The sequence below is a fragment of the Corvus cornix genome, chromosome 3 (genome assembly GCF_000738735.6).
Source record: "Corvus cornix cornix isolate S_Up_H32 chromosome 3, ASM73873v5, whole genome shotgun sequence".
Taxonomy (NCBI): Eukaryota; Metazoa; Chordata; class Aves; order Passeriformes; family Corvidae; genus Corvus; species Corvus cornix.
The window spans coordinates 48,641,574-48,655,211 of NC_047056.1; the positions used below are offsets into that span (position 1 = coordinate 48,641,574).

General features: G+C 45.0%; 1 protein-coding gene across 2 annotated transcripts in view; it reads left to right on the plus strand.

Moving 5' to 3' along the window:
- The first annotated feature begins 11,268 nt into the window (after positions 1 to 11,268).
- Positions 11,269 to 13,638, plus strand: part of SHPRH (SNF2 histone linker PHD RING helicase) — a 51,145-nt gene continuing 48,775 nt past the window's right edge. The window contains exon 1 of one of the 2 annotated variants that reach the window (XM_039567997.1): positions 11,269 to 11,352. The gene's annotated coding sequence lies outside the window, so the exon portion shown is untranslated. Of the gene's footprint in view, positions 11,353 to 11,560; positions 12,046 to 13,638 lie in introns of those variants that run through there. The other variant, XM_010399288.4, reaches the window with a different exon arrangement.

Below are 13,638 nucleotides of genomic sequence, written 5' to 3' on the forward strand. Positions count from 1 at the left end.
AGGCTGATGATATGTGCCTCATTACTAGGTTTGTGTAGGAAAGTGGGGTCCTCATGGAACCACTATTCCGCTCATGTATGTAAATCATGAGTAGATTATCAATTTTAACTCACAAAGTGAATCTTGAAACCTGTTTATCAATGAGCAGATGAAGGGACAGAAAGAATACATGGCTGATGTGCTGCCTCAGGTATTGTCATACTGTAAATAATGGTCATAGGTAATCAACCTTTGCTTCAATAAATTAAGAGAACTCACTAAAGAGAAAATTTCTAAATACCAGTTAGTTGCCTTGTTTAGAGAATGTCCACACATACATGATGATTCTATGTAAACAGTGTATCCTTGTGGTTTGCAAATTTTCTGAATAAGTCTGTTGTGTAAGTACATACTAATATCATGGCATAGCCTTTATTTTCATTCTAGAGGATATTTTCTCAATAACTAAAGTACGTGTTTGTTTTCATAGCATATGCGTGTTTTTCTTTCCTCTTTTCTTAGCAACAGCTTCTTAAAAGACTCTTTTCATCACCACTGCACTTTTAATTTAGCTGCAAACCATAAGCCCCCAATAAATTAACCCAAACCAGCTCAACCAATTTGGCAGCTGCTGTCACTGCAGTAACAGACAGCTATTGATTTCCATGTCTTGATTTAAATTCAACTGATACTTGCTTGTGCTGCATATAAACATCGTAATTCCTATTGTGTTTCTGATTTCTAAATGATACCTGCACTTAGTTTATCTTTTCTTTAGCTGGCTCTTATTTTTCTCTAAATTCCAAACACTGTCAACAGGGGATGCAAATCTGCACATCATTCTTTCTTCTTGCTCTCCTTTACCAGACAATTTAATATAAACCACTCAAATTATACATTTTTAACCTATTCTCTAAATCATCCTAAAATTTGATTCTTCAGCCTAAATATACATGAAAAGTCTTCGTGTGCTTTCATTTTGTGGCTACACGTAAATAGACTGATGACACATGTATGGAACTTAATCCCAAAGAATATTTGGACATATGCTTAACTCCACTGTCATTTAACACAGCTTTTAAGTTTGTGCCCTCATTTTTCTTTTTAGAAATTGAGGAGGAGGGTAAGGAGCGGAATCTGGGGATATGTGGTGAGAAGACTGCCTTCAGCTTTGATTGTGTAGTCCGTTTTTAATTTTTGTTTATTCACTTCTAATAAAGTAAAATTAAAAACTACAGTAAAATTTAAAAAAAAAAAAGTCTGCCCAGTAAAACTTCAGAGGAAGTACTATCCTATGAAGCGAGGACCACATGTGTTTTCCCTGCATCACGGCTATGCCTTCCACCTGTGCATATACTTTCTAGTTCAAAACTCTCACAGCTGAAGAGACAGAAATCTTGGCCCATTTGCTGTTATAAGGAAGACCTGATGCTGTAAGACCAGAGTTCACAGCGGCTCCTTGAGGTTGCAGGGTGCGTGTGAGAGTGTGGCAGATCTCTAAGTAGTGTTAAAAAAAGAGTCTCTTAACGCTTCACAGTTGTAAATTGTACTTTTTAGAATGCTGAGATTAAACTGCTTTATCTCTTTTTCCAATTTAAATATCTTGGTTGAAGATATGAAATATGGGTGAGAGGAAGATGTTATGCAGTTGGATGCTATTTTTAATTTCATAGTGTAGATAATGTATTCAGAAACCTTTGCTTTGAAGGCAATCTGCATTCAATGCTGGTAAAGAGTATCAAATCTTTACGCAGTTTATGGGATAATTTTGATTAGATGCAGTTCTTGCTCTGCGGACAGAAGCATACAATACCTACAATAATTATGGTAATTGTGCATTGGAGGTCAGCTCTTAAGGAGAAAGCTATCTGTTTAGCTTAGGCCTGTGAGATAGGGAAGTATCTTCAGTCGAAGGACAAACAATAAAGACTGCTTGAGAGCAGGTTGTCCTTATGTTACTTCACTTTATACGTATCTTAAAGATCTCTCAAATTGAAGCTTTCTTGCCCCAAACAACACTAACTTCACCAGAATCCCTCAGAAATGCAAGGCATGAATGGGGAACAATGAGCTTGGCTCCTCAGGAAACCACCTTGCCTGTGCAGAAGCAGATGTGAAAAGGGCGTATTGTCGGCGAAAGGTGGCACCAAAAAGTCAAACCACACCAAACTCTCACCAGGCAAACCAAACCCAAGCTGGAAAAATTTTGGCTGGGTGCAATCAGGCCAAACTGGGCAAGCTCTCAAGTCACAAGAAGCTGAAACAAGAATTCTGTAAGTGTTTGCTTGGTGTAGATGCTGCCTCTATTTCCCTTCTCAAATGATGCTGGGTTTTTGGCTTAAGAAAAAGGAGCAGAAATTTTGAAACAAGAAGTTATTATTGCAGCATCTGCAAAAATTCTTCTGAAGTTACCAGTGTGGCAAAGCAAAACACAACTTGGCATCCATGGTTACTTTCGGTGGATAACTCATAAATAGTGGTGAGTGGCTGGTTGTCTGCAAATAACCTAACCTTTCTGCATTACCAGAGATGTGTCTTCAGGTCTTCTGCCATCGCACTCATCAACAATGCCCTGATCTGTGCCCAGAGTAGGACCAACCCTAGGGTGGCAGCAAGCGCAGGGAGCTCATTGGACTCTTTTCCTTTCTAGGATGCCATCAGCAGCTGCACACAGCACTGCCATACTTGCAGTCATTTGGGTTAAAACTTGATAATGCAGCTATTTCCCACCAGGTTTTCTGGGAGGCTTCCTGACAAACGTGAAATGTGGTTTCCATGTACGGGTGAAAGGAAAAGCCACCCTTGGCCTTGGCACTCTCGTTGCTCTCCTTGTGGATCAGATATTGTAGGGCTCCAGGGGACTGGTGGTGGTGGGAGATCCCAATAGCTGTCTGTCACACAGTCTGTCTGTCTGGCAGCCAGGGCCCATCCCATCTCCCCAGCCCGGGAGGAGTGACCAGGAAGGGTCAGTCAGGGCTGGTGGTGGCCCCATGGCCCTGGCAGCAACATGCCAACTTGTGCTTTGGGCAAGAGCCAGAACTGTTGCAAAATTGATCAGCCATAAACAAGATGCTTACCAAGCCAGCAGATAAGCATTCCTTGTTTTGCTTATATCTCTACATACAACATTGTAGTATTGTTATTTATGTCCTATAACATCTTAATCATTTATCCCTCTCCATCTGTGCTGCAGACCCAGGACTTCATCAGCTAGGAACATCTGCAGGTCCATAAGCATCCCAGGAGAATATTTTTGCAAAATTTTTGTATTATGTTCCTATCGCCTAGAGAAACAAACAATAGTTAATGAAAAGTAATACTTTGTTAGAAAAAAGGGAAAATATTTATTTTGTTCTGACCCCATTACTTTCTCTCACAATCATTTTTCAAATAAAAGCCTGTTCTCTCATCTCTTGGTAGCTTCCAGTTACCTCCTCAATTAAAAAGGTTTATTTTTACTCAAGCAGGGTCATGAGATGTAATATTTCATTGTTTCATTGTGTGACAAGGTAGGGTTTCTTTCCCTGAGACTGTGCTCAGTGATGCACAGTCATTTCTGCTGACTCATTTCCCCAGTCAGAGAACGTGGATGCTACCCAGCCCAGCTAGGAGGCAGAACAGTCCTGTGGTACACAGATGGGGCACCCTGTAGGAAAATGCCTTAGAACAAAACAAGTCAAAAAGAAAAGCCCCAGAGCACTGAAAGCAGGAAAGACCTGGACTGAAGCATGGTTTATTATTGACATTTGTGTACAAGCTTTGGAACTGTAGAGCTACATAACAGGTTATGCATCTACCCTAGTGAGAGCACAGTAGACACAGAATTTTTCTTTGTTATTGTTTTACAGCTAGAATACAATCCATACATCTGGGTTTGGTTGGATGGGGAAAGGCAAAGTAGAGAGTAGTAACAGGAAAATATCTACAGTTGCTGGAAATTAAAGAAAAATATAAACTCTATTACAAATTTCTGTGATTTGAAGTGGCAAATATGTACAGAAGTACCAAAATACTTAAATTGCTTGCACCACGTGTGCTGGTGATAAGCCACAAAACGAGCTGCTCATTCACGTGGGCCATTCCATCAGTCCCCCACTAGGCTGGGCTCCCTGTGGTACCATGTAGGAAAACAAAACAAAACATACATTTGAAGCCCCAAACTAACTTCTCATTGCTCGATGCTCATTGCATTTCTAAATTTTAGGCCAAAGACATGCAAAAATATAGTTTGATTAATAAGCCTAAGTGTATGTATATTTAGAAATACAATAACATTTATATCCAGAGAAAACATCCTTTCTCATTAGTTAAGGTTGTTGCCTTAGTGAGTTAATGCCCCAGGCCAAAGTAAAATCTCAACTCAGGGATGATTCAGGCACCTTTCTACTACAGACTTGCTCCAGGGACCCACAGTGCCCCACACGACAAGGGGTCTAGAGGCTTCTGCTGTCTGAACACTTCTCCCTGAACAGCAGCGTCAACCTTGTACCACCACACTCGAGCCTCTCCTGTTCCAGATTTACTGCACCTTTCAGGGAATAGTTATAAGGGACCAGGTCCCAACAGCAGCAGAAAGCAGCCAGTTCTGCAGCACAGCTGAGAACTGCCTGGCTGTAATTCCCCTGTGGCTTAGTGTCGCATCGTATTCACCTCCCTTGCATCCTGCAGAGAGAAATATCCCTATGTCTTCCATCAGAAAAGCTGCCTGGCACTAACAACATCCAGGTAAGGCGTAGCTCCCCCGAAGCACCGGGCAGTTTGCTGACAGCTCTGTGGCATCTCCTCGGCTCTTCCGTGCCCTGTGCAGTCCGTGAGTCAGCACTGCCTGCTCCTGCAGCCCAGAGCCAGAGGAAATGCTGGGCGGTGCTCAGCCTCCCCCTCTGAAACCTGCTGCTTTCTCTGACTCAGGTAATCACCCAAGCGGGCTCGAAGGTGAATTTCGGACAGATAATTTAATATAATACTCCTCTGAAGAGAATGATTATTAATGCCCTGCAATGAAGCTACATCAATCTTTATGTACTTATTTTAACACCAAACCTTGGTAAACTCAAAGAAAACATCTGTGGAGGCAGATTTTCATCTGTGTGAAATAAATACATTGATTTCTGGCTTGAGAACTGCAGATCTTTCTATACTTCTAAGTTGATAAATCAAAGAAATAACAACCCTGATGAAGTTCGTATTTTCTTTGACAGAAACTACCAAGACTGCTTATCACTTATTTATGAGGAAAGAAGCCAAAATAAAATTGTTCCAAAAGACTGCACATTTTAGTTTCAAATTCGATTTGATTTGCCTTTTTATCCACAGTATAAAACATAGATAAGAATTCTGCAAGCAGTTTGGGTTTGCTTAATTTTTATATTACAGAGCAAGTTATGAATTCAAATCCTCTCTTGCCAGAGTGTGAAAATCAGCATTTTCCACTGCCAAGAAATATATCTCTAATAGATAAAGTCTGAAATATCTCTTTGTTGTAAGCATCCTTCAGCTTTCTTCCAAACCACTGTGCCCTGTATTATGTTACAAACATCTATATTTTGAGCCTAAATTTCCAAATGCTTTTACTGATTTTATTATAAACATTTTATTTACTTAATTCCAGTTTTATTAGAAGGTTTGTTTTTCTCAGAAACTGCAAACTTTTCCTTTATGCCTTTTTGTCACATTAAAAAAAAAAAAGGCTTATAAAAAGAGTATTAAAGCAATGAAAACACCTTATTTAGGTATATATTTAAATTACTCCAAGAACTGGATTCCAAATCCTACATAGTAACTCTAGACAATGTCCTAGATGCAATGACATGGTTATTTTTTTCCTGCTCTATATTTAGATAGTCTTTTTAACCGTCCTTTTCTCTTGGAAAAGGGAGATGGGCTTAACTCCCACCAGTGACAGATCAGCTGCTGCTGTCAGTCCTGAGGTCAGGTGTATCACCTGGTGTTCACAAAACCAGCACATAGCTCAGCTGAGTGGCAGATGGACAAGGGTGTACAAGAATTGTGCATACACTTGAGCTGAGACAGATGGCCTGAAGTGTGTTATTCTGTGGGGTGCAGGTAGATTCCCCCAGGAGATGCTATGCTAAGAGGCAGAAGGGCACGAGTGATATGTTGAACTTCTCTGATTTGAGGAAACAGAACACAGTGGAAGCCCTGAAGAAGTGAAAACGAGGACGCTTGCCATCATAGCTCTATGGTATTTTTTGCATGCTGGGTTCTTAGCTTACTGGCTTACATGATTACTGGCACACAATAACATTCTGCTCTTTGTAGCTCTCCAAAAAATATTTAAATCCTCCACTCTTTTGCCCAAAGCAGCATTATGCACTGTGGATGGTAGCAATTATATGACAACACTTTCAAAGTCCCACTATGATAGTTAAATTATTTTCTATTACATACACCAAACACTATGGAAGTTGGGCAAGAGCTTAACCTATGAAAATAATTTCCTACCAGTGTACAGAATACTGCTTACAATTTTATTAATCTAGAATAGACTGGAATGATAGTATGCCTCCACCGGGGTCCATCTTTCCATTTCTGTCACATGGTGATTTTTATCAAAGGAGCTCAATAGATTTTTCCTGCTAGTTAACTACCCGGGTAACACATGAGTTTGCTGAGGCACAGCATCACATGCAATCATTGTAGTGCAGGGAATATAGTCTATCTTCCCTCAGTTTTATTCATTTGCTACAAACATTCACATTTCCTGCCAGAACCAATCTGGAGACAAATACAATTTTGATTTTCTGTAGAAGATTTCTGCTTGCCTTTGCAACTAAAAAAGGGATTTAAAATACCACAACAACTAACATGCTGTTTTCTCCATCCTTCCTCAAAAAAGAAACCCTTTGAAAAGTAGCACATCTCCTGACTTTATTTGCTTACTCTTTCTGGGCTTTAAGAGTTGCTACTGAAAGCACAGGGGAGTTTTTATTCATAGGCAAGGGAGGCTATGTTCTCAAGTGTGGTCAAAAAAATTACATGGTCTTATTTTATGTCATATTCTCTTCTCTTTATACTGTTTCTTTTTATTTTGTTAGATCAAATGGCAATTATCTTCTTTCATGCACTGAAGTTCTTTAGAACAGGAGAGAAATTACTGGGTGCTAATCGCTAGGATCCTTAGTCATTAGCTGCTGAATAGAAACAGGAATTTTTCCACCTGATCTCAACCCTTATTTCAAAGTATAGGTTTGTAAGTGGCTAGACAGAAAATCAAAACTCCTTCAGACAAAGGATGGACACAGTGGGTGGAGACCCTTTTTTATCCTTCCAGGAAATGTGTCAAACACTACTATGGAGCCACAACAGGCAAGGTAACAGTCAGGTGTTCCATGAGATATGCCATGAGATATGTAGCTAAGAGATTTCCATGAGATGTGTGAACTGTAAGCTGAGGGGAAGATGACCCTTATCACTGTAGTCAGGTGGATGAGGGAGTAATGCTAAGGTGTTATGGCTCTGTTCCGCCCTTCCACTACACCCACAGTCTTTGTAATTCCTCGCTTTGTTCCTCTAGGTATAAATTGTTCCTTTTACATATAAACTGGTTGCCCTGCCCCCACTTATGATGGCAGCACAGTCTCACCTCCACTTCTTCCAAAAGTATAAACTGGCATTTGAAATCCTTCATGACAGAGGCTGAGAATACAATCACCTTACAGGCAAATCAACAGGCTTGCTCCCCTTTCTTCCGCAAAGCAGGGACACCTCTTTGGTAAGATTTGTGCTTCTGACTGTGTCGGAGTATACTCAAGAATTTTAGACGAGTGCTCCTGACACACCAAAGATCTCCATTATTTGGCTCTATGCTGGATCCAGGACCAATGATCTCTCTCTCTTCACCCCTCTTTTTTCCTTCCTCTCTCTACTTCTTTCCCACCCTCCTCTTCTCATATGACATTGCAAGGTTTACCAATACAGCCTTTTGCTAACCACGTGCCTTCATCTTTGCATTAACAAATGTGAATTTTTCTTCAAAGAAAATCGTTACTTGTTAAAGGACCTCTAGTGCTGTGTCACTACACCTTTACCCAGAAGTCCTAAGGGGTACCGAGTCTTGACCCAATAAGTGGGCAGGGAGAGCTTCTCAGCTTTAAGCCAGGGGGGTTTGAGCAGTGCCAAGACAATGGCTACCTGGGAAAGGCCAGAGCTTGACTGTTAAGCTGTTTGGAGTTACCTCCTCCTTCCCTCGGCAGGAGGACTCTGACAAGGTTGTTTATCCTGAGAACTAAGAAAGATATTTCTTACCAAATGAGGGTGAGAAAAAAAGAGAGGCTCATATAGGTATTGTCATGACCCTCTTGGGGCCATTGTGCTTTCCCCTTCTTCTGAAAGCAGAAGTGTTCCTTTCTTGCTTACTAGTTTTCATGACATACAGATGAGAAAATAAAGTTCTGTTTCACAAATGCTTTATATTATAACTCTTTAAAGACCATCATCCCTACCAAAGAAAACAAAAATCTCAACCCAGGAGAGGAAATTTTTAATAGAAGACATGGACAATATAGAAATAGAAAAGCTAACTAAAGGACAGGGACTCATTAAGAGATTCATGGCCCTGTGAACAGCCCTGTAAATGAGCCTGTGACCAGAGACATGAACTATTGTCTGCTATTTCTATAAGCGTTCTGGAAGTATATGATTTTCTTTCCTGTTTCCCATTGCTGGTGGAGTCCACCAAGTGGAGGAGGGTGAGCAGCAGTCACTTGTGGGACTTTCTCACAGCATCAGGGCATCAACAGCAGGTGCAGGACACTTGCATGAGGAGTCACATCTTTGAGGTCCCATGTGGGGGGACTCTACGCTGCCCCAGACTTGGCAGCATGCCCCCGTCACCTCAGTAACTGTGATGGAAGTTGTCCTCTGGCTGCCCTGACTCCTGCCATCAAGAAAGCCGGTTCAGAATGGGAAAACTTGATATTCATATCTTGCAACATAAACCTGGATGTCCTTTCTCTGAAGGAGCTGCCTACCCAGGTATATGGATGCATACCAGTAGTAGGAAGTGAAACAAGGTAGCTTCACAAATTCCTAGTAAAGCACATCACTTCAGCTGCTCACTATCTTACAGATTGAATCAATAGGCATCCTGGCCTGTATCAGCAACAGAGCAGCCAGCAGGAACAGGGAGGTGATTCTCTCCCTCTACTTGCCACTGGTGAGGCCACACCTCGAGCTCCGTGTTCAGTTCTGGGCCCCTCACTTCAAGAGGGACATTGAGGTGCTGGAGCATGTCCAGAGAAGGCCAACAGAGATGGGGAAGGGTCTGGAGCACAAATCTTATGAGGAGGAGCTGAGGGAGCTGGGGGTGCTGAGACTGGAGAAAAAGGGGCTCAGGGAGGATCTTACTGCTGTCTGCAACTCCCTGAAAGAAGACTGTAGCCATGTGGGGATCGGCCTCTTCTCCCAGGCAACCAACAACAGGATGAGAGGACATAGCCTCAAGCTGCACCAGGGGAGGTTCAGGTTGGACATTAGGAGGAATTTCTTCACAAAAAGGGTGATTAAACACCAGAATGGACTGCTCACAGGAAGGTGGTGGAGTCACTGTCCCTGGAGGTGTTTAAAGGGAAGACTGGATGTGGCACTTAGTGTCATGATCTAATTGACAAGGTGATCAGTTAGAGGCTGGACTTGATCTCAGAGGTCTTTTTCAACCTAAATGATTCTATGTGATTGTGTCTACCCTTCCATCTCTGTTCGGCAGAAATTTCCTGTTGTAACATGGGACCAAGAGATGCTTTTTAAGCTAATTTTAATCTAGGAATGTGAAATTAAACACTGCAAATTAAAACAGCCAAATCACCACGGCATAAGGACCAACACTCCAAAGGTACTGCACAGCATGGTTTTGAGCAGTTCTTTTGAGCCCACAGGGGCTTTATCCTTTCAGAAGGGCTGAAAATGGTAGAAAATCAACCCGGGCAAGTAAGGAATTAATCTGTAAAAACTAATACTAAAAAATGGTTGAAAGAATTGTTATAAAAGAGAACCCCGCCTTCTTGCTGTAAAGGGTTTTCTATTTGTGTATTTACAGCTGTCTCCAAGTGTCAATCTGTGCATTTCACAGAATCACTTAGGCTGGAAAAGACCTCAGGTCATCGAGTACAACCTCGGACCGAACACCACCTTGTCACCTATACCATGGCACTAAGTGCCATGTCCAGTCATTTTCTGAGCACCTCCAGGCACAGGTGACTCCACCACCTCCCCGGGCAGCCCATTTCAATGTTAAATTACTCTTTCTGTGAAAAAATTACGCCCAATGTCCAACCTAAACCTCCCTTGGCACAGCTTGAGGTTATGTCCTCTCATGCTGTCACTGGTTCCTGCGAGAAGAGGTCTGGCTACACCCTCCTTTCAGGGAGCTGTAGAGCGATAAGGTCCCCCCGTGACTCTTTTTCTCCAGGCTAAACAACCCCGACTCCCTGAGCCACTCCTCGTAGGACTTGTGCTTCAGACCCTTCAGCAACTTCACCAGCTTCTTTCCGTGGTTTTTACTGAAGTGATATTTGTTGTTTAAAATTAATTGGCCTGATTTTGCCTTTTCACAGTGCTAACAGCCCGGAAACTCGCTCTTTTAATCGCTTTTGTCAGATGCCTGAACAGTCCTCTCTCTTCTGCCAAGTGTTTCAGGCACAAAATCACAGAGTGGGTGAGGCTGGAAGGGACCACAGGGGGTCATCTGGTCCAACCTCCCTGCTCAGGCGGGATCATCCTGGAGCACGTGGCACGGGATTGCGACCAGACGGTCCTGGAGCATCTCCAGTGAGGGAGACACCACGGCCCCTCCGGACAATGGGTTCCAGTGCACGGCCACCTGCCCAGTGAAGCACTTCCCCACGCTGAGGTGGAACTTCCCGTGCATCCCCGGACCGCACCAGGTTCCCACGCCCCCCGCCCCAGCGCCCACCTCTCGGCGCCACCCTGCCCGCGCGCCGCGCGGCCACGCCCGCCGACATGACGTCACAGCGCCGCGCTCGCCCCGCCCCCAGCCCCGCCCCGCTGCGGGCACGGCCGCTTTCCCCGCCCCCTCGCTGGGGGCGCACCCAACTGCGCCTGCGCTGTCCCCGCCCCTCGTGTCTCTTTGTTCCGCTGACGTAAGGAGAGGGGCGGGGCAAATGCCGCGGCTCCCGGAGCCCATTGGCTGCCGCTTGGGCCAGCGCGGATGCGCGCGGCCCTCGTGCCCGCCCCCCCACCCCCCTTCCCCTCAGCCCGGGGGCTCCGTCCGGCGCTGCCAGGGGCAGCGCGGTCTCGCGCCCCCCCCTCCCCCCCCCCCCCGCCGCCGGCGCGCGGGGGGGCCCCGCCTGAGCCGGGAGGAGCCGCGGCCGCCGGGGCAGCAGCGTCACCGCTCCGGTACGTCCGCGGCTCCGCGCCCCCCTCCCCTCGCCGGGGCCGCCCCTCGCTCTCCGCTACGGCCGTGAGCGGCCGCTCCGCCTGCGCCGCTCGCCCTGCGCGTCGGGGCGGCCGTGCCGCGGGCGGCGGCGGCGGGGCCTGGCGGCCCGGGGCCTGTGCGAGTGGCCCCAGGAATGCCGCGGGCCGATTGCACGGTGACCGGGGGTCACCGCAGCCGCGCAGACCCCGCCGGTGGCAGGTGTCGCGGTGGTACATTGCCGACTGCCGAGGGTATCGCATCCCCCTGCTGGACTCGCCTTCCCGAGCTTCTAGTCACTTTCCTGCGAGACAATGAGAGCTGTCCGCGTCCCTGCGGCGGAGTGCGGTGCGGGAGGCCCCGGCCCCGGGGGCGGCGAGCGCTCGGTGCGGCGGTGAAGCCGCGGAGCTGCCTGTGCGGACAGCTCCGGCCGCTTCATCTGCCCCGTGTGCGGCTGCCGCTTCGCCTTGTAGGCACGGGCGTCTGCTGGTCGCGGGAGCTGTAAGCAGACCCCACTCACACAGAGCTGTTCCCTCCCGTTTGTCTCTGAGAGTGCGATGCCCAAGCTGGTGTGCACGTGTAGGCCGGGATGCCGCGGGGACCCTTCTGCCTCTGGGTTAAATGCAGTGTTTGCTCGCCGTCGGGATTTGCTTCGAGTGCTGTCAGCATCGCTCCGTGTGCGTGAGCATTATTTTGGAAAACTCGCCCTTCCTTCCCTTAATTCTGTTGTGTAATTATGAGAGAGTTGCTCTCTATAACTGCCTGAAAGAGGCTGTAGCCAGGTGGGGGTCGGCCTCTTCTCTCGGACAGCTGTGACAGGATGAGAAGAAACGGCCTTAAATTGCGCCAGGGAATGTTTAGGTTAAACCTTTGGAAGAATTTCTTCACAGAAAGGGTGATTAGGCATTGGAACGGGCTGCCCAGGGAGGTGGTAGAGTCACTGTCCCTGGCAGTGTTTAAGGTGAGATGGGAGGTGGCACTGAGTGCCATGATCTAGTAGTTGACAAGGTGGTATTCAGTCACTGGTTGGACTCAATGATCACAGAGGACTTTTCCGACCTAATTGATTTTGTGATTCTGTGTTTGAAATTCAAACACAGCAAGATTTGTGTATTCCAGGATATTTCCTTCGGCTTTCATGAATTATCAGTTAGTGTTTGTTTGTTATGGTTTGTGTCTGTTTTTTTTTTCCCCAAGACCCTTCTAAAATTATTCAGTAATAGGAATTCTGTTTGTTCCAGCATAAGCCGCTTTAACATTAGGGTATGGCATACTAGGTTCAGTAGCTTGGAATGAGCTTCCTCTCATCTTCCTAGCTTCCTTTAGCAGTTGTATGCACAAGCTGAGTTGACACCAATATCTATACTGACAAAATGTAAAATGAGGTCATAGATTTATTGCTGTGTTCAAACTCCTTGTAAAAAATCTTTTATTGAAAAAAAGTTACTACTTGTTTGAGTATTTCATTAAGAGCGTGTGGTTTTGACTATGTAGTTATTAGTTTCCCAGATTGGTCTAATATTCTATAATTTGCTTCTTCATATATACCGTTTAGCAGGTGTACTTTATTTTCTGGTATTTTATCCACAGAATTAGTTTTGTGCCCAGGTTCAGTTAAGGAGTTGGATGTCCATCTTGACTTAGGTTTGCAGTTAGTCGGAATCAGTACGACTTTGCATTTAGTTTTGTGATTGGTTCCCCTCAAATGTACAGTAGATAACTAAGGGCTCTTCTGCAAGCAGTTTGTATATCCAGGGCCCAGGATGCACAGTTTCCTGGGAAAATTATTCAATATTAGTAGGAAGGTCACTGGGGGCTTTGAAGGACAGAACTTCATAGCCTGGGCTCTAAACCATATCTTATGTAGTGGCAGCTTCAGACTAGCCCTGTGTCAAGTTTGCTTTAAGTTTCAGTTCTATGTAGGCTTTGAAAGGAAAAAGGAATTTTATGTGTGTTTACCCCACACCCATCCCCAAATCTCCTGTACTTCCTTCACTTTTGTTTTCTGTTTGTTTTGGGTTTTTTTGCTGTCTCCCTCCACCCCCAACTGTGAAGGATTCCACTGTTTTTTGGTTTATATCTGTCCCACAAGATTGTGAGTAATATCTCTGAAATGAAGCACTCTTGTTGATCTTTGTCTGTAGCTGTCTGGCAAAATTAGAAAATCTCATACAAGACTGTGCTTCATGTCCAGCTTTGTGTGATGGTGCAGGAACAGGAGAGGCCCTCTAAAGCTAATACTTCTGAACAGTTTGACTGCATAGTACTTA